Below are 20174 nucleotides of genomic sequence, written 5' to 3' on the forward strand. Positions count from 1 at the left end.
AGTTCACCCGAGCAAGGGGGAGTGTCTATGCGCGATGCGAATCATTACAGCTATTCAAAGCTGTAATGTTCCCGGCGTATTACACAGTCGGCGGCAGCGGGGATGCGGCAAATGGCGGCGGATCGCGGCGGATTGTGGCTTCGGTGGTGGCGGCGGGAGGCGACGGGGGGTGGCAAGTATTCTATTTGTGTATCGGGGCGGGGTATCGGCGTCTGAGTACCGCCGAAAAAACTCGGAATCGGTCCCGATACCGATACTAGTATCGGTATCGGGACAACCCTAAAAAGAATGATGATTTGTACATGTAGGAGAGAAGTGCCAGAATAGGCCCGGTATTGAGGTGGGTATAAAAGCCCTGTATTGAAGTGGTTAAGATGGGTATCCTTGGCGACCCCTCATGCAGCAAATGCCAAATCCATTTATTATGGCAATGCCCTAAGCTGCATATCAATTGGATGGGGATTATTTAAATGTTGAATACAGTATTCCAAGTAACAATTTAGACAGACCCTGAACAAGGTGTATTGGACATCCAAGACACATTACAATTACAAATATTTACCAGACGTGCTATTGCAAGGGCTTTATTTCAAGAGAGTATCATAGACTTATCCTATTTTACTGGAAGTCTGCAGACCCGTCCACACATATGGTGTGGATAAGGTATTTGGGAGATACACTCTGACTGGAAAGATATATTTACAAGCGTAGTGGTTGTCTCAACAAATTTGATAAAATATTGTCCCTCTGATTAGATCATTGATTTATTGTGATTTATTGTGTAGACGTCTATCTGTGGGACCTACTGTATAATACCAACTGCATGTACCAACTGCATGTTGATGTATTTTGGTACTGCATCATTGGAATGCTTTTAACCTGCACATGTTGTATGTGAATGATGATTGCTCTGGAAATGTGTATTTTTGTTTTTAATTAATATTTTTTTCTGATAAAAAATATATATATTATATATATATATATATATATATATATATATATATATATATATATCCCACTAACTTTCAGACGCCATTGTGACTAGTAGGGTTGTCCCGATACCGATACTAGTATCGGTATCGGGACCGATTCCGAGTTTTTTCGGCGGTACTCAGACGCCGATACCCCGCCCCGATACACAAATAGAATACTTGCCACCCCCCGTCGCCTCCCGCCGCCGCCACTGAAGCCGCAATCCGCCGCGATCCGCCGCCATTCGCCGCATCCCCGCTGTCGCCGACTGTGTAATACGCCGGGAACATTACAGCTTTGAATAGCTGTAATGATTCGCATCGCGCATAGACACTCCCCCTTGCTCGGGTGAACTGTCCAATCCCGAGCAAGGGGGAGTGTCTATACGTAGCGCGAATCATTACAGCTTTAGCTGTTATGTTCCCGCGCGTATTACCAGTCGGCGCTCGGCGGCAGCGGGACACAGGTAAGGGGGACATCGCTGGATATGGGGGAGACGATGGCTGCATATGGGGGGGACGATGGCTGGATATGGGGGGGACAATGGCTGGATATGGGGGGGACAATGGCTGGATATGGGGGAGACATTGGCTGCATATGGGAGACAATGGCTGTATATTGGGGAGACGATGGCTGCATATGGGGGACAATGGCTGGATATGGGGGGAGACGATGGCTGCATATGGGGGACAATGGCTGTATATGGGGGAGACAATGGCTGCATATGGGGGACAATGGCTGGATATGGGGGAGACAATGGCTGGATATGGGGGAGACAATGGCTGGATATGGGGGAGACAATGGCTGGATATGGGGGAGATAATGGCTGCATATGGGGGACAATGGCTGGATATGGGGGAGACAATGGCTGCATATGGGAGACAATGGCTCTATATGGGGGAGACGATGGCTGCATATGGGGGACAATGGCTGGATATGGGGGGAGACGATGGCTGCATATGGGGGACAATGGCTGTATATGGGGGGGACAATGGCTGTATATGGGGGGGACAATGGCTGCATATGGGGGACAATGGCTGTATATGGGGGGACAATGGCTGGATATGGGGGAGACAATGGCTGGATATGGGGGAGACAATGGCTGCATATGGGGGACATGGCTGCATATGGGGGACAATGGCTGGATATGGGGGAGACAATGGCTGCATATATGTGGGGGGACAATGGCTGTATATGGGGGGGACAATGGCTGGATATGGGGGAGACAATGGCTGCATTTGGGGACACATTTAAAAAAAGTATCGGTATTCGGTATCGGCGACTACTTGAAAAAAAGTATCGGTACTTGTACTCAGTCCTAAAAAAGTGGTATCGGGACAACCCTAGTGACTAGATAATCAATGTTATTCACTTAACCTCTCAGTGGTCATAAAATGATGGCTGAATGGTGTATATACCCAATTGTGTACATTTGTAGTCTGTCTTGATCTCTTGAGCACTGTTCAATATTATTGATGAGCAAAAATCACAGAATTTTCTCTCCCAGTGAGCAGGGTGTCTTATTCAACTTGTCAGGTAGATGTTTTCATATTCTGCCTTTTGTTCAATGAACTAGTAAAGGAATCAATGCCTTTTTAGCTCACTCGACGAGCCCATCTTCCACCCTGGAGGTTGAGATCCTCACCTATCATTGAGTATTATAGGCTGGATCTTAAAAGTATACTGACTTGTAGGGGATAACCCTAATTTGGAAGAGCTATTACATTAATATATAAGGTCTCTCATTCTTTCCCTCTAAGCCGAGGCCACTTACAGTGCTGACTTAGGACTCCCTGGGATAATAGTAAATATATTTTAACAGTTTACTCTATGCATGACAGATTGCAAATCGCTATGTATTTTCTATTTAGTCAGATTATTTTTAATTATAGCAGTATAAACTAGACTAAATATGATATGTAATACTTGTTTACTTACAGCTATACAGGAGGGTGAGTGATGTTACAATATCAACCTTAGCCAATCAGAGAATACGTTGTATTCATTGAAAAAAGCATCCTATGAATGACACTGGTACTGTGCGAGTGTGATAAATAGATAAAGGACAATCTGCAACTCCATACATGCTCTTTAAATCAGTTCAAATTTATCTCTATAAAAGATAAAAGTACAGCAGAGGTAGACGCGTTTTAGCCGCAACGGCCTTGTTCACAACTCGTATGTAAGTCGTATGTATGTAACCTGGGGAATGCCTGTGCATTGTTATTTTTTTTATGAAACATTCAGATGCAACTGGATATATTGCCATACTTAATCTTTCTTTGTAAAGGGCACTTAAAATACAATAAAAATTAATCATTGCATAAAAGGAGAGATATAATCAGGTTGCTATTGCAAAGATCTCCACTTTTGTTAACATTTTCTTTCCTCCAGTTTTTGTTCAGTTACATCTGGTGGGTCAACATGTTTTTTATGCTCATATAAAAATTTTAATTGACTACATGAGTCTATTGAAAAAGGTCATAAAACGGGCATTCTGTAGAGAAAAATAAGGAGTATTTTCCTTTTTATTGTAGCTAGGTTATTCCCGTACCTTTATAGATTTGTTTATTTCAGGTTGCTAATGCTGCTAGAATTCTTAAAAGGAAAGGAAATTCAACCTGTATAGTTTACTTAGATTTCCTGGCATATGGGCACCAAGATACCTGCAAAGTCTGGCAGCCATTTCATGAATATTTTATAGACTTCTTTAGATTGTGACTCATGAATTCAAATTTAGAAATGTTTCATGTAAAAAATGATACACCACCAACATTTTTAATAATTTCAACTTTTATCAATTTAGCCCTAGGTCACTGTATACTCCTTGGTATGAACATTAATAACTTTCATTTTATAACTCTACAAAATGCCAATTACAAGAGTTTCAAGGTGTACATTAAAAAGTAGAGCACATTTGGAACATCTTCATTGCGTTTAGTATGCATTTTAATACACAAGGGATACTACTAACTCACTAACTCTTAATATTTATTCTTGCATGAGAAATTTAATTTAGTGCCATTATCATTTTTCAATACTGCTATCCCAATATGAGCACACATTTGGAAAACGAGGCAGCTATGAAAGGCCAAGAAAAGCATTTTCAGCATGGACAGCCTCCATAATAGCTTTTTATTTTTTGGCAAAAAAGTGTATAGTGCTGATTGCTGAAATAATGCTATACCCATAGTATATTTCTCATTTTAAAGCCTGCTCGGGATGTATTTATTATTACAAATATATTTCTCTCTTTTCAAAGTACTACCATGTATGCACAGAAATCAAGGAGAGTAATAATTGAGGCTAAAGGTTGAAGTTATCACAGTTACTTTCTTCTAGAATCAAGACTATATATAATACTGGTAAACAATAATTTTACATTAAAGTATATGCAAACCCTAAATCCATATAAGTTTTAACATGATGTAATTTCAGCGGCCATTTTCAAAATCTTGATTTTGAAACAAATGTAAAATAATACCTGGTGATCCTGTATTTAAGGTACATTTGTAGGCACTTTTAGTTATACAAGTTAGGTCCACTGTTGTCATACTAAGGGCATTTTTTTTAAATAAAGCCTTTCTATTTTCATTACATACCTTATTTTAGACCTAGTGATGTCATCACTCAGTTTTTATACATCTCTATGTAATGCAGGTAGATCATAACTGGTGGGAGGACCAGTAAGGTGATGTACATAGCTTCCTCGAAAAATCACAGCAGCCTGCTTCAGTATACCTTTTAAAAGCCCTCAATCTTCATGCAAGCAGAAGGATAGTTCTTGGCATCATTTTTACAATAAAAAAAATACTTTGATGGGTGAATGCCAGTTTGGAGAAGTGGGCATTCTTAACACACTGCATTTGCATGCCCTAGGCAATGCTCATATGCGATGCTGAGCCTCCATAATCGAAAGAACTAAAATACAACGAATGAAAGGGGTGGAAATATTTTGTATGCCATATCTCCTGCGCTCTAATGTGGTGCTAGGGGGTCTAACAGACTTTGTGCTCTTCAAGTTTGTTGTTACGGCACTCACAAGCCTTGCAGCCCTCTTGGGACTATGGCTATTCCTTAATAAGCAGCACTACAAAACAAAAAAAAAGCACACCAGCCTAGCACATTACCTTAATACACTGTTTATTGATTAATAAAAATAAATGTTATTAGACATGTGCAGAACGGAAACATTTATTTTGTTTTTGTATCAGAGATTCGATGTTACTAATTTTGTTTCCTTTGATTCGTTTTGGAATTAATTTCATTTAGATTTGTTTAAATTAATTTTGTTGATTAATCTTCTAATACATTCCAAATCTTCTGAAGGATTTAAATTTAGATCGGTCAAAAAATAATTGACCGATTCTGTGGGAATAATAGCTGATTGTTAAGGAGTGGGCTACGAAGCCAGCCACCACATCCTTAACAACTAATGAGCTGAAATGTATACAAAAGAATGCCGGCAATAGAAAATTCAGAAAAAATACAGCGGGCCCCCCCAATCCATACCAGACACTTATCCAAGCTTGCAGCCTGACAGGCCAGGAAAGGGGAGGGGTGTGCAAGCCCCCACATCCAAAACCATACCAGGCCACTATCTTTAGATCAGCAACGCTTATCCTATAATGCAGGAAGACCCCTTATGCGTCCAATGTGGTTTACATGTTTCGAAGGGCAACCCCTCTATGTCAGAGCCAAATTGACAATGTCTGAAGTCTGGTTTAAATAGCCCAATATCAACCTACAAAGGAGAGATAGGCCCCTCCCACTCAGTGGGATTGGTCCACAAAAGACCACCCTACTTCTATATTGACATCCAATACAACATATATATATAATTTTCTTCAAATGTATATATAATACAAATATGGTGCACCGCATGACCGAAAGTGACATGCAGGCCGGCCCGGGGGGTGTCGGCTGGAATGTATAAGTGTGTCGTACATCTGAACCAATGTTGCAGAGTGCATTCCAGGGCACTTCACTTATGACATACAGTTGTTCTGGATGTCACCAGTCTATAGATCAGCATATAATTTGTAAAAACAGTACTGAAGCAGGTGAAACAAGGGTATTATAATTGAGATCCCTTTGCTCAACAGCACAAATCTGCCAAGAATAAACTAGTCCCCAAGTGCAAATAAGAATGGTCAGCTTTCTATACACATGAGGGACAGCCAATATGATATACAGTATATTTCTTATATATGTATATATATATATATATATATATATATATATATATATATATATATATATATATATATATATATACATATACACATATATATATTAATAGAAGTATGTATACTGTATGTTATTTTGGATGTCATAATGAAAGTAGGTTGGTCCTTTGTGGACCAACCCCCCTGAGTTTGTGGGGTCTACTGTATGTCTCTTTTGTAGTATGGTATTGGGCTATTTATATCAGACTTCAGACATTATCAGATTTGGTTCTGAAGAAGAGGGATTGTCCCTTGAAGCAAGTAAACCATATTGGACGCATAGGGCATCTACCTGCATTATAGGATATGTGTTGCTGATCTGAAGACAGTCGGCTCTTGGTTCTTTTGATATGCTTATTTAATCACATTGTTTGTGAAAATAATATTTGTTTTCTTCATCAATATTAGTAAAGGAATTCAGCGCTGGAAAAATTAAAACTAAATAAACCTAAAAAATTGCAAGCCAGCACTGAAGGATAAATTCAAATACAAAATCCCAATAGTGATCAATGGTAATAAAGTGCAGCGCAAAGACATAAAATTTAAATAACATCAAAAGTGATCAAATATAAAAATTCTGATAATGACACAAAGAAAAGTCCATAAAGTGCATCAGTGAAAAATCCAAAGGTGCTCCAAATAATGAAGTGACTATTAGTGATGAACATCAGAAACGGTGATCAACAGGAAAGGTTCCTCCACCACTAACTACAGATGGCCCCTCACCTCAGCCATTCGACCATGGCTAGGTCACAAAGCTTTTTGAAAACCTCCAAGGCAAGCACAGGACACTTCCAAGTTAAAGAGATGTACAGCAGGCAGCAGGCAGCAAAAACGGCTCAGCACTCCCAGAGACCATGGAGAATTTATATAAAACAGAAAGGGGACAAACTAGTGCTCTCTGTCTTAAAACTGGATTTAATGAACGATATAAATCAAAATGAACTCACATTAAATAACACTCAGAGCCGAGTGTAGAGCGTGGCAGCACAGCACGGAGCTCCAGGGCTTCCGGATCTAACACAGCTCACACGTCAGCGTTGGGTCGGCGAGCGCGGGTGACGTCACGAAGCTCCTCCCCCTCGTACGCGTTACGTTCCTATGGGCGGAACTTCCTCAGCGTGGGGAAGTTCCGCCCATAGGAACGTAACGCGTACGAGGGGGAGGAGCTTCGTGACGTCACCCGCGCTCGCCGACCCAACGCTGACGTGTGAGCTGTGTTAGATCCGGAAGCCCTGGAGCTCCGTGCTGTGCTGCCACGCTCTACACTCGGCTCTGAGTGTTATTTAATGTGAGTTCATTTTGATTTATATCGTTCATTAAATCCAGTTTTAAGACAGAGAGCACTAGTTTGTCCCCTTTCTGTTTTATATAAATTCTCCATGGTCTCTGGGAGTGCTGAGCCGTTTTTGCTGCCTGCTGTACATCTCTTTAACTTGGAAGTGTCCTGTGCTTGCCTTGGAGGTTTTCAAAAAGCTTTGTGACCTAGCCATGGTCGAATGGCTGAGGTGAGGGGCCATCTGTAGTTAGTGGTGGAGGAACCTTTCCTGTTGATCACCGTTTCTGATGTTCATCACTAATAGTCACTTCATTATTTGGAGCACCTTTGGATTTTTCACTGATGCACTTTATGGACTTTTCTTTGTGTCATTATCAGAATTTTTATATTTGATCACTTTTGATGTTATTTAAATTTTATGTCTTTGCGCTGCACTTTATTACCATTCTTCATCAATAAACTGTGTATTATGATTATGAGATAGGCTGTGTGCCCTATTTTGTTGTTTTGTAGTACTGCAATGAAAGGGGTGGTCCAGGGACAGTAAGGCTGGGGTAAGAATAAGATAATGCTGGATGTCCTCCATCCAAAACTTGAGGCAGGATGTGACTTGCTTTTGCTTCCAATGCACACTTTTTAAGACTCATAATGTGCAGCAAAGTCAAAGTATGCAATTTGATCCAAAAGTATCCAAAAATGGAACTTACGCTTTTCGGAATCCTCCCCCCTCCGGTGTCACATTTGGCACCTTTCAGGGATGAGGGGAGTGCAGGTAATTGCACCCACTTCCGGGGGGAGACTCCCACAAAAATCACTCCACTAACCACCCCCCGCTGCCTTCTGGGAAACACACTGGTCCCAGGAGACAGCATGGACCATTGGGAAAGCACTGCGCTACTCGCGCATGTGCAGTAGGGAACCGCAAGGCTTCACTTCCTGATTCCCTCACCGAGGATGGCGGCGGGGGCACCCGAGAGACGAGCGATTGCTCGTATTCTGCTGCCGACATTGTGGGCGCGCTGGACAGGTTTCCATTTATTAAAAGTCAGCAGCTGCATTATTTGTAGCTGCTGGCTTTTAATATTTTTTTTTTTCGCAGGACCTCCGCTTTAAGTACAGAAGAGGAGCCTGTATAACTGTGCATAACTGAAGGTAAGGCTAAAGTACAGCTGTAAGTGAATTGTTAAATAGATCCGTAGAACCCCATACCAGTCCATTTTTGTATCCCATGCTTCATTTCAAAATACACACCCTACACTCACTTCCAATCTCCAGATAGATGTGATTTCTGTAATGTGTGTTATATTGTTGACACTATGCATGGTTGCTCCCTATAATAATGATGCAGTTGACCTTCCTGGACTTTATTAACCATTTACTGCTTCAAATAAGTTGCCAGAAGTGCCATTTATTGATTGTATTGTCACCCAATCTCAGAAAGGAAACATAGGCCAGATACCCATGTGCAAGAAATCTAACCAGCTTTTCACTTTCCATTTGCAGTTTCCAAAATGCATTGTTTGATTTTTTGTTTGCAATACAATCTTTTCTTTAAACACAGATTGCTCTATAGAATAATACTATATCCTGTTTTCTAGACCACAGAAGGAACAAAATGAACAGTTATGGCTCTTTTACTTAATACATGGAGCGTAAAACAAGAAACAATAAGACCCATTAATCTATTGAAAGCCATGCAGTCATTTTAGCAGCATGTTGTCCTATGCTGTAATTTATTTACGTAGAGAGAATTACACTTGGCAGAATAATGCAGATTCCTCCCTCTGCTGCAGATTTAGGAAGAGATAGAAAATTTAATATGACTGGCTTACCCATGTGCAGCATATGGGCTCTGTCCATTAATCCTTCAACTTCATCATTTGATGGAGGTATAAGCAGTTGTTTTTCCTAAAATATTAACTTTGATGTGAAATTTTACATTATGGATAAAGGTTTTGTTTTATGTGACAACCATTTTTTTTTTGTAAGGGTGACATTTATACAGTGGCGGCCCGTCCATAGGCCACACACAGATTACACACACAGATTCACGATCCTGCTCTGTCATCGGACATCGGCTCCTGAGTGACCCGGCGGGCGCACGCGCACCCCCTAGAGGGCCAGGAAGCCGAGGACGTCATATGAACGAGACATCATTTGACGGCTGGCGGGCGACAAATCGGTTAATGTGACTTTAAAGAGTTTGTTTGGGCCCAGTATACAGTGCTGTGTTCTGGTAGCAGGATGGAAACTTCCTGTCCTGGTCCAAAAACAAAATAGTGTCAGGTTGAGCACTGCTCAGTCATTCGCAGGAAGCTTTGTATTCTATAAATTAAATGAAAAATGTGCATTGATTTGGTGAGGTGGAGATTACAATGTCATCCACCCACCTCTCTGTCTCAGCCAGTCAGAGGAAGTACTGTATCCATTCATAGAATACAAAGCTTCTTGTGAATGGCTGAGCAACATGCATCCCAACTCGATTTTGTTTTCATACTGCCACCAGAACACAGCACTGTTTACTGTATGTAGCTGAGGCTACATGCATTTTATACAGTATGCCGGGCAGACACATCTGTTAGTGAATGAAGTAGTTCATTTTGGCCAGCTTGGCCCAAATGAACTATTTAAAGGCACAGTAAACATGGAGTTTGAAATTAATTAAGGTGGAGGTCCTCCCAAAAGGGGAAGCTCCACTTTATTCGCACCCTCCATGCCTCCACTGCCACATTTGGCACTTTTTAGGGGGGATCTAGTACCTGGTTTGACAAGTACCCACTCCTACTTCTGGGTAAGATTGTCACAACAATCTACGAGTATGTACCGCCCCTCCTACTTCCCCTGCTGCCTTCTGGGATACATAGGTGACAGAAGACAGCGGGATCATTCACAGAGCACAGTGTGACTGAGGCATGCACAGTAGGAAACCATCTGTGAAGCCTGAAGGCTCCACTGCCAGTTTAGTGAAGATACCAGCACCTGCACCCGAAGCCGATTGAGGAATTGGCTTGGATGTCGACATCGCTGGATCCATAGACAGGTAAGTGTCCTTATATTAAAAGTCAGCAGCTACAGTATTTGTATCAGCTGCCTTTTATTTATTTATTTTTTGTGGGGGGAGACTGGAGCTCCTTTTTAAGCATTTTGCCACAGTGTTACATTTTGGAAGCCAACCTCTTCTAAAAACTGTTATTTCTGCTTTTTTCCTACCTGATCCTATATTGCTGTTCTTCAGGTACAACATTTCCATTTAGCTGTTTCTTTTTTTAACGTGATATTTCTTATAAAAAGCGATATTCCCAAAAGACCAACCATCAGCCCAAGCAGGGGAACCCAAATATGCAGGCTCCTTGCTTGTGCTAAAATTAAAGTAATGTGTGTTATCATCAGTAATGACTGTTATCACAAGAGACATATCTGCCGAAAACTTTGGTATGAGAAATGGAAATGCTACTTTTTTCTGTTATGCGGATATTTTGTTTTGAAAGGGTTCAAAATGAGTCACTGAACTGTACCAAGTGTAGAAATATGATGAAAACATATATCTGTGACATTCATTTACTATTTGCTTGTCTGTGTTTTAAAAATTCTGATAGCTAGACAAATACCATTTTCAAAATAAGATCAACAACGGCAGCCCAGATATTTCTATCACAACAGGTATTTTTTTAAAGCGGAGGTTCACCCTAAAAAACAACTATGTACCATTTCATCCAGCATACTACAGTATGCCTTTTTTTTTTTTTTTTGCGCTGTACTTACCGTTTAATCCTTCAGTTTCGTTTCAGACTCCCGCGGGGAGTAGGCGTTCCTATAAAGAGGGGTAGATGATTGACATCCGGCTATGGCGCGTCACGCATTCCGAAAATAGCCGGAGTAGGACTCGGCTCTTCATGGCACTATACGGCGCCTGCGCACAGACTAGGAGCTCACTGCGCAGGCGCCGTATATATCCGAGTCCTATTTCGGCTATTTTCGGAACGCGTGACGCGCCATAGCCGGACGTCAATCATGTTCCCCTCTTCATAGGAACGCCTATTTCCCCGCCGGAGTCTGAAACTAAACTGGACAATTAAACGGTAAGTACAGCGCAAAAAAAAAAAAAAAGAGCATACTGTAGCTGACGCTAGTATGCTGGATAAGATGGTAGATAAAGAAAATTGTTTTTTTAGGGTGAACCCCCGCTTTAAGCTTGTGTATTATAGGGGTGTTTTTATTTAAAAAGTGTAATTATGGCCAGAACACCACTTTAAAGTAAACCTGTGGCCAGGCTATTGGCATTAATATATTTACATAGACTTAACAAAAAACAATCAAGTTTTGACACAAACTGACAATAAATGACTGAAGTGCAAATAAGAGAACAACAAGTGGTTAAAAAGATCTGTGGGACATCAAGCTAGGAGAGCCGGAATCCTCCAGGAGCAGCACAAATCAAACACTATAAACAATTCCTGCAGCGCTCACAAACACATAAATTACATTTATTTATTTTATGTTCATTTTTACACAAAGGATTTGTGTGTGAGCACTGCAGAAATCGTTTATAGTTTTGACACAAGCCATCAATGACCTCTGTAGGCAATGTGGAGCAACATATCTTCATTGTTCATTGCATAGCACTTCTAATGTAAACTCACAGCAGGTGCTATGGAAGGTGGGAGCAGGGTGCTGCTGTGAACATTATAAATAAATTGCTCTACAGTGTCTACAACTACAGAGGTAAATGAGTCCTTGTTTTAACTATTTCAAGACTGTACTGTTTCAACCACTTTTCTGCCCAGGCTATTTTTCAGTTTTAGCGCAATTACACATTGAGACTTATGCCGCGTACACACGATCATTTTTCAGCATGAAAAAAAACTTTGTTTTTCAGCATGTCGAAAAAACGAAGTTTTTCCAACTTCATCATTAAAATGACGTTGCCTACACACCATCATTTTAAAAAAATGATCTAGCAAAGCGCGGTGACGTACAACACGTACGACGGCACTATAAAGGGGAAGTTCCATTCGCCTTTGGGCTGCTTTAGCTGATTCCGTGTTAGTAAAAGACGATTCACGCTTTTTTGTCTGTTACAGCGTGATGAATGTGCTTACTCCATTATGAACGGTAGTTTTACCAGAACAAGCGCTCCCGTCTCATAACTTGCTTCTAAAGGATGCGTGGATTTTTTACGTAGTTTTAGCCCACACACGATCATTTTTTACAACCCGAAAAACAACATAGTTTAAAACTACATCGTTTAAAATGCAGCATGTTCGAATTTTTTTTTGTCGTTTTTCAGAACCTGAAAAATGATGTGAAGCCCACACACTATCATTTTAAATGACGTTTTTGAAAAACTAAGTTTTTTTCATGCCAAAAAATGATCGTGTGTAAGCGGCATTAGGTTCACAGAGGAGCGATTTGTCATGGGATTTGAGATATCAAATCGTATGACAAGTCGCAGCCTATTGGAGGCAATTCACTGTTCCAAACGGTGCAACACCAATTTTGCGGTGCCACACCGATTTGCAAAAGTAGTTCCTGCACTACTTTTGCAGATTTCAGGTGTGAATTCAATAGACATCTGTGTATGAAGCCACACAGATGTCTATCAAGTAGCACCTGAAATCACACTGACCTTGCTGCTTTGAAATCGTGCTACTTCATATGAAGTAGCGCAATTTCAAAGTAGCATCAATGTGAACCAGGGCTAAATGACATGGGTACAGTCATGTAAGACTGTACCCAAATTCCTTTTTAAAAAATTTTCGAAACTGATAGGTTTCTTTTTGTAGAATTTAGGCCTCGTGCACGCTGTTGCTCCTAAACTGGTGTTTTTAGGAGCTTTTGGTATTTTTTTCTGGGCCCCTGAATGCACCCCAATAAAAGCCTATGGGGTTTATTTACTAAAGGCCAATCCACTGTGCACTACAAGTGCATTGTAAGTGCACTTGGAAGTGCGGTCACTGTAAATTTGAGGGGGGCATCCATGGAAAATAAAAGACAGCATTTTTTCTTGCACATGATTGGATGATAGAAATCAGCAGAGCTTCCCCTCGCATCTACAGTGACTTCACTTCCAAGTGCACAGTGAATTTGCCTTTGAAAATTAACACATAGGCTTTTAGAGGAGTTTAGGAGCAGCAGAGTTTAGAGGCAGTCAAAGCTCCTTCTCCTGAATGCAGAAGAATCATGTTCAGGAGAGCAGCTTTTGGGCATAAAAAATGTCTAAACGCGTCTAAACATACACTATTTTGTCAAAATTATTGGGACACCTGCCTCGGGTTAAGGACTCTGTGCAGTCCCGTCAAGTTCCTCCACCCTCATCCATGTTATGGACCTTTCTTTGTGTACTGGTGTACAGTCATGTTGGAACAGGAAGGGGCCATCCCCAAACTGTTCCCACAAAGTTGGGTGCATGAAATTGTTCAAAATGTCTTAGTATGCTGACTCCTTAAAGTGAAGTTCCACCCAAAAGTGGAACTTCCACTTAATCCACTCCTTGCCTCCGTACATGCCACATTTGGCATGTATTTTTTTTGGGGGGGGAAGTTGGGGCTTCAGGAGGAGTGGGACTTCCTTTCCCACTTCCTCCCTCCGCCCAGGGACTGCCTAGGCGATACGTCATATCGCCTACAGCGGCCCCTCCCTGTAGGTGATCGCCTGGGACACATGACAGGTCCCAGGCGATCGCCGGACCAATCAGAGTGCGCAGTGCCGCTCGCGCATGTGCAGTAAGTGCCCAATTTCGGCTTCACGGCTGGGTACCCACACTAAGAATGAAGACACCGGCCGGAGAAGGGGGGAGAGGAGCGGAGCTCTGGCCGGCACGTTGCTGGACCGTGGAGCAGGTGAGTGTCTGTTTATTAAAAGCCAGCAGCTACACTTTTTGTAGCTGCTGACATGTAATAAACATTAAAAAAGCCTGAAACGCCCCTGTAAGAGTTCCCTTCACTGGAACTAAGGGGTCAAGTCCAACCCCTGAAAAATAACCCCACACCATAACCCCCCTCTACCAAATGATTTGGAATAGTGTACAAAGCAAGGTCCATAAAGACATGGATGTGCAAGTTTGGGGTGGAGGAACTTGAATGGTCATGACCTCAACCCGATAAAACACATTTGGTATAAATTTTTGCGGAAACTTTGAGCAAGGCCTTCTCCGCAATCAGTGCCGGACCTCACAAATGTGTTTCTGGAAGAATGGTCAAACATTTCCATAGATACACTCGTAAACCTTGTGGACAGCCTTCCCAGAAGAGTTGAAGCTGTTATAGATGCAAAGGGTGGGCCAACTCAATATTGAACCCTATGGACTAAGACTGGGATGCCATTAAAGTTCATGTGCTTGTAAAGGCAGGCATCACAATACTTTTGACAATATAGTGTACCTTCGCACTAGGTGAATTTAGTGCTTGAGTGATTATTCAATTCAATGGCTAGAACAAATAACAATTCTGGCCAATTAACATGTTTGAAAATGCTCAGCTTAGGTGTGTTTTTAAGGCTGATTTTCTCCTGTCAGGCAAAACAGTAAACCAGTGTGCATAAAGCCTTAATCAGCACTTTTTGAACAAAAGATCTCTTATAGTACCATATATCGATCGTTCTTTGCCTTTAACAGATACTCATAGTTGTACACTGATGTTTACTGCATCTACAAGACTGATCTTAACACCAGCAATGTTTGTTAGCATCCAACATAAATAATTTCAGAGCAAGCAGTAAGTAACAATTTATTACACTATGAGAGATATTTTTTTCTAAAGTGCCTATTACTCACAGAATTAGCACTGTGGCTGGATATTTATATTAAAGGAGTTGTAAATGAAACATTTTTTTGGGCTAAAATTAATGTCTGCAAGGTAGACAGACAGAATAGTGTAATGATTCTGTTAAAAAACTAGTAAATACCTATTAAATTCCTTTATCTATATCACCTCCGGCGTTCTAGTTTCTGTTCTCTCATTCACTTCCTGGTTTGCGGCACTCGTTCATGTAAGAACTACATTTCCCAGCATGCATTGCGGCACACCCAGTAATGCACACCTCCTTGAAGTCTCTAACACGTAGAGAGCGTCCTGCCGCACAGATGTAGTTCCCAGGAGGGGGTGAGCACGTCACTGACCACCGCAGTAAAGCCTCCCTTCACGGTGGTGAGTTAAAATCAGACAATCAGGAAGTGAACAGAACAGAGAAGACATAGAGAAACTTCTGAGCAAAAACGAAAAATGAGGAAGTGAAAAGAGGAATGTCTGCAGGTAAAGGATGCTTATTATGAAAAAAAATGTTTTCCTTTACAACCCCTTTAAGCTAATGTATTGCTTTAGTTCCATATGTGTATATATATGCATGTTAACTATCATTGAATATTTATTGGTTGGTTAACCAGCTATTCGTTGTTGCCAATAGCCAGTAGGCTTTTTGTGGAATCTATACACCCCAAGAGGAGGGTTGTTGGTGTAATGTGGAATTTTGAGATTGTGCTAATCTGGTTCTGAGATACTTTTTCATGCCACTAGTTTCTTTAAATATGGTTGTTATCTAAGCTGTGATTTTTATGCCTTTTCTTTTTGTATAAAGGATTGGCCCAGGTAGCGGGCAGAAACACAATCCATAAACAGGCTAGGGTCAGTACAGGATTGGTACAAGCAGCAGAAAGAAACACCAGGCTTATTGAACCCATTAGGGGTAGACTGGTATAGATTGGTATCAAATATTATATACTTACTCAAAAACTTTTCTGAATCACTGTAACTATGTTGGTTACATATGACTAAAGTGAATGACAATCTGTATGGTTAATTAATAACTTACAATAAAAATGTATTGTTAAAAAAAAAAAACATCAGGCTTAGGGCCTCCGTCAGGTAAGACCTGGATATAGGGGTAGAGGCTTCTTCCTACCCAAAACTCTTCTAAGTCTTCAGTCTCCAGACACTGACCTGGGAGCCCCAGAGAAAATTAAAAGCTTTGTTTTGTGTGCTCTGAAACGATACTCTGAAGCCTCTCACACTTTTGGACACTTGTTTGCACCAATGGATGGATTCTGGTGACTAGGTACTGTAGGGCTGTATCATTTGCTCCTTATAATCAATACCTTCCATAAACGGGAGTAACATTTTCAGTTACTATGTGAGGGTTTGGCTGCCCTGTAAATTGGGGGATTATAGGTGCAGCTGAATTAAAGGGAAGCTGTACAGGATTTAAAAGCATGTCTGGGACATTAATATGAGCCCTAATTCTTGTTTTGCTGATGTGATACCTCAGTACTTGAACTTGGCCTTTCACCTGGGTATATTGCACTGCTGGTGCTCTCCACTTCACCAGGATGTACATCACTGCTGGTGGTTACCTACTGCTCTTCGCAACATCTGAATCTCTTTGTTGGAAGACTTTCCTCCTCTGAATCAGTTACTGAACCACTATTCTCTATAGCGGGGATATGCAATTAGCGGACCTCCAGCTGTTGCAGAACTATGATTCCCATGAGGCATAGCAAGACTCTGACAGCCACAAGCATAACACCCCGAGTCAGAGGCACGATGGGACTTGTAGTTTTGCAACAGCTGGAGGTCCGCTAATTGCATATCCCTGCTCTATAGGTTCATATTCAGAAACAGAATCTGACAGTGAGAATTTCAGCTTTTCTTGTCTGTCATGCTCAATCACTTGTGTATAGTTTTTGGGAAATGGTTTTCAAGTTTTTACTTGCTCTGGTAATACTCTGCAGGTTGATGCTGCATTGGTGACACTATGGAGGGGGGGGGGGGGTCACACATACAAAATCTGGTGCAGCTGTGCATAGTAACCAATCAGCTTCAAACTTTAGCTTTTTCAATTAAGCTTTGACAATAAAACCTGGAAGCTGGTTACTAATTACAGCTGCAGTAGATTCTGTGTGCACCCGTTTCAATAAATCCCTCCATGACTGATGTTGATGGTGCACTGGTGACACTATGCAAAGATGTTGATGCTGTACTGGCGAAGGTGAAAGACAATGTTGGTACATTTGTACACTGGTAATGACAGATGTTGATGGAGCACAGTTAATGCTGACATATGTTGATGATGCACTTGAGACACCGACAGATGTTGATGGTGTACTTGTGACATTGTCAGACAGATGTTAATGGGGCACTTTTGATACTGTGTACTGGTGACACCAACAAATGTGATGTTGTACTGGAGACACCAACAGATGTTGATGGTTTTCTGGTGATACTGACAGATGTTGATGGGGCACTTGTGAAACTGACAGATGTTGATGCTGCACTGGTATGTGTCACACTGGTGAATCTGCAATCAGGACTATGTAGATGTCCTCTCAGTGTGTGTGTTTGACAGTAAAAGCTTTTCAAATCACAGTAAACTCACTGATCCCTCACAGACTGGCAAAGATCCGCTCTCCTTCTCTTCACACACGCTTTCTGTGTGAAGAGACAGCGAGATGATGGCTGCAACAGAAGTCTGTGTTTATGTTTGTTATTGATGTGATTGATCACAGCAATCACATGGTACAAGGCCAATTTCATTGGCCCTGTACCCAGATATCAACATGCACACTAGAGTAGGAGCAATAATTCTATAGCCATGATTCACAACTTGATGAAATGTAAAGGCTTTTAAAACTTTGAACAATTTTTGCCACCACAGTTTGTCACCATTTCATGGGCACAATCACACGTTTAGCATGTTTGGTATCTATTAACTTGAAACAACATATGTCTTTCATATGTTTCATCAAGTACTAAATCGTGTTTGCATGCACTAAAATGTGTGTTTTTTTCTGAAAATATGAGCTTGACAAACAGTTGTGCTAATATAGTGTTAAATAACATATTGAACTGTTTTATTCTCCAGAGTCTCTGCTTTAAGAAAATATATAATGTTTGGGGAGGTTTAACTGATCTTCAAGCCTAAAATATGCATGTTAAGATGTCAGCAAAGTGTAAAAAAAATGATCTGCTTGTGAAAGGGTTAAAGCTAATTTGCATTTGCTGCTTGTCCATAGCCAGGATTCAATGAAGTTTAGGTTAAATTTATTTGTTGGTGGTTGTAAAGACTGGAGATAAAAAAAAACTTCTGAGTGCTGCTTCCCCTAAAGCTCACTCTCAAACTCACCTGAGACCCCTTTTGATTCAGTAATGTGCACAGAATCCTTGGCTGTCCCAGTCTCCCTCTCCTCATTGGCTGAGACAAACAGAGGGAGCCATTGGCTCCCACTGATCGCAATCACAGCCAGTTAGCCTATGAGGAGAGAGTAGGGGCGTGGACGAGCCACGGCTCAATGTGTCTTATGGATGCATACAGCGAGGCTCGGGAGCAAGCACACACCAGTGCACTGAGGGCATAGCAAGCGGCTTGCTATTGGGACACTGGTCGAGGGGGAGGAACACTACTATGTCTAATTCCTGGGGTTGAACATCAATATACCAGTTATTCACAGATATCAAAAAATCATCCAGAACCACCATATATTGTACATTCTGTGGATCTCTTCGCTCATCTTTACTAATACTGACTGAATAATAAACATGTTTTTGTCTACATAATACAAATAGATATCATGAGTCAAAAATGCTGTTCAATGATGATACATTCTCTTCATTCTACAGGGCAGGTGCAAGGAAGGATTTTAGGTCACAGAATGCAAATCATGTTATTTTAGTTTTTCTGCTTAATGATTTACATCATTGCTCCTAGTTGACCAATGATGGAGGAATAGTGAATGCGCATTATATTCTCCTCATACGTACTCGGTAGGACAGCAATGTCTCTGCTTGTTCATGTAACCTTATGCAATACACTTTTTTCATTTTAAGTCTCCATGGTAACATTGTCAATAAAAGCATAGCTTGTTTGAATACTGGGAGAAGATATATAGCATATTTTGCTGGCTTGTTTTCACCACCTCACAAAAGATATGTGAATCTGTAGGATTTGGCTCACAGTTTTACAATTGTCCTGCAGCCAACCACTGTAATTCCTAGTCATGTGATCAATGTGACAACCAGTCTGATCACAATGAAAAAATCTGCAAATACAACTGATCGCTTTATCTAGCACTCATGTCCTATCAGGATTTCCTATGAAAAATAGATACTTTATTAATTTTTCTTATGTCATTTGTAATATGTTTTATACAAGAGACTGTCAAAAATGAAAGTGTTACTAAACCCTGGCCTGGACCCTGCATTCACTATATCTGGTCTCCCACAGTACACCGAACAAAGAAATGCAATAGTTCTAGTAAATATAAACTGTTAAACACCTTTTTTCATCAGCAGTTTGAGCAGTCTTGTGACTTCTATCAGTGTCTGGTTAAAGCTTGTAGGAGAAGTTTTAAATTTTTCCCCTGATTGTTCTACAAGAATGCAGGACCCCTGGCCCCCATGTCTGGACAGTGCTAAATGGCTTTGTGCTGATCAGGTGCACTCTCTCAAGAAAATACAAATAGCAGAAACCTCCAAACTGAACATGTGAAGCTTGTCACCTGGTGTTATGTTCTATCAGGAGCTGGATTGGGGAGTTTGGTAGAAGGGGAGGATCAGAGAGCCAGGATCAAACAGCCTTTTTAATCAATGCAGATGATTAACCCCTTAGGTTCCACAGTGAGTATACCAAGCATGCTTTACTGCATATACAGACTGATTTTACTGTTGTGGGTTTAGTAACACTTTAACTGAAATCTAAGCCCTATCTGA

The 20174-nt window shown here is 41.1% G+C and overlaps 1 protein-coding gene across 1 annotated transcript in view; it reads left to right on the forward strand.

Moving 5' to 3' along the window:
• LOC120913597 (5-hydroxytryptamine receptor 2A-like) overlaps positions 1 to 20174 on the forward strand; it is a 646166-nt gene that overhangs the window by 86885 nt on the left and 539107 nt on the right. The gene's annotated exons all lie outside the window — the stretch shown is intronic.

Source organism: Rana temporaria, chromosome 9, assembly GCF_905171775.1.
Source record: "Rana temporaria chromosome 9, aRanTem1.1, whole genome shotgun sequence".
Classification (NCBI taxonomy): domain Eukaryota; kingdom Metazoa; phylum Chordata; class Amphibia; order Anura; family Ranidae; genus Rana; species Rana temporaria.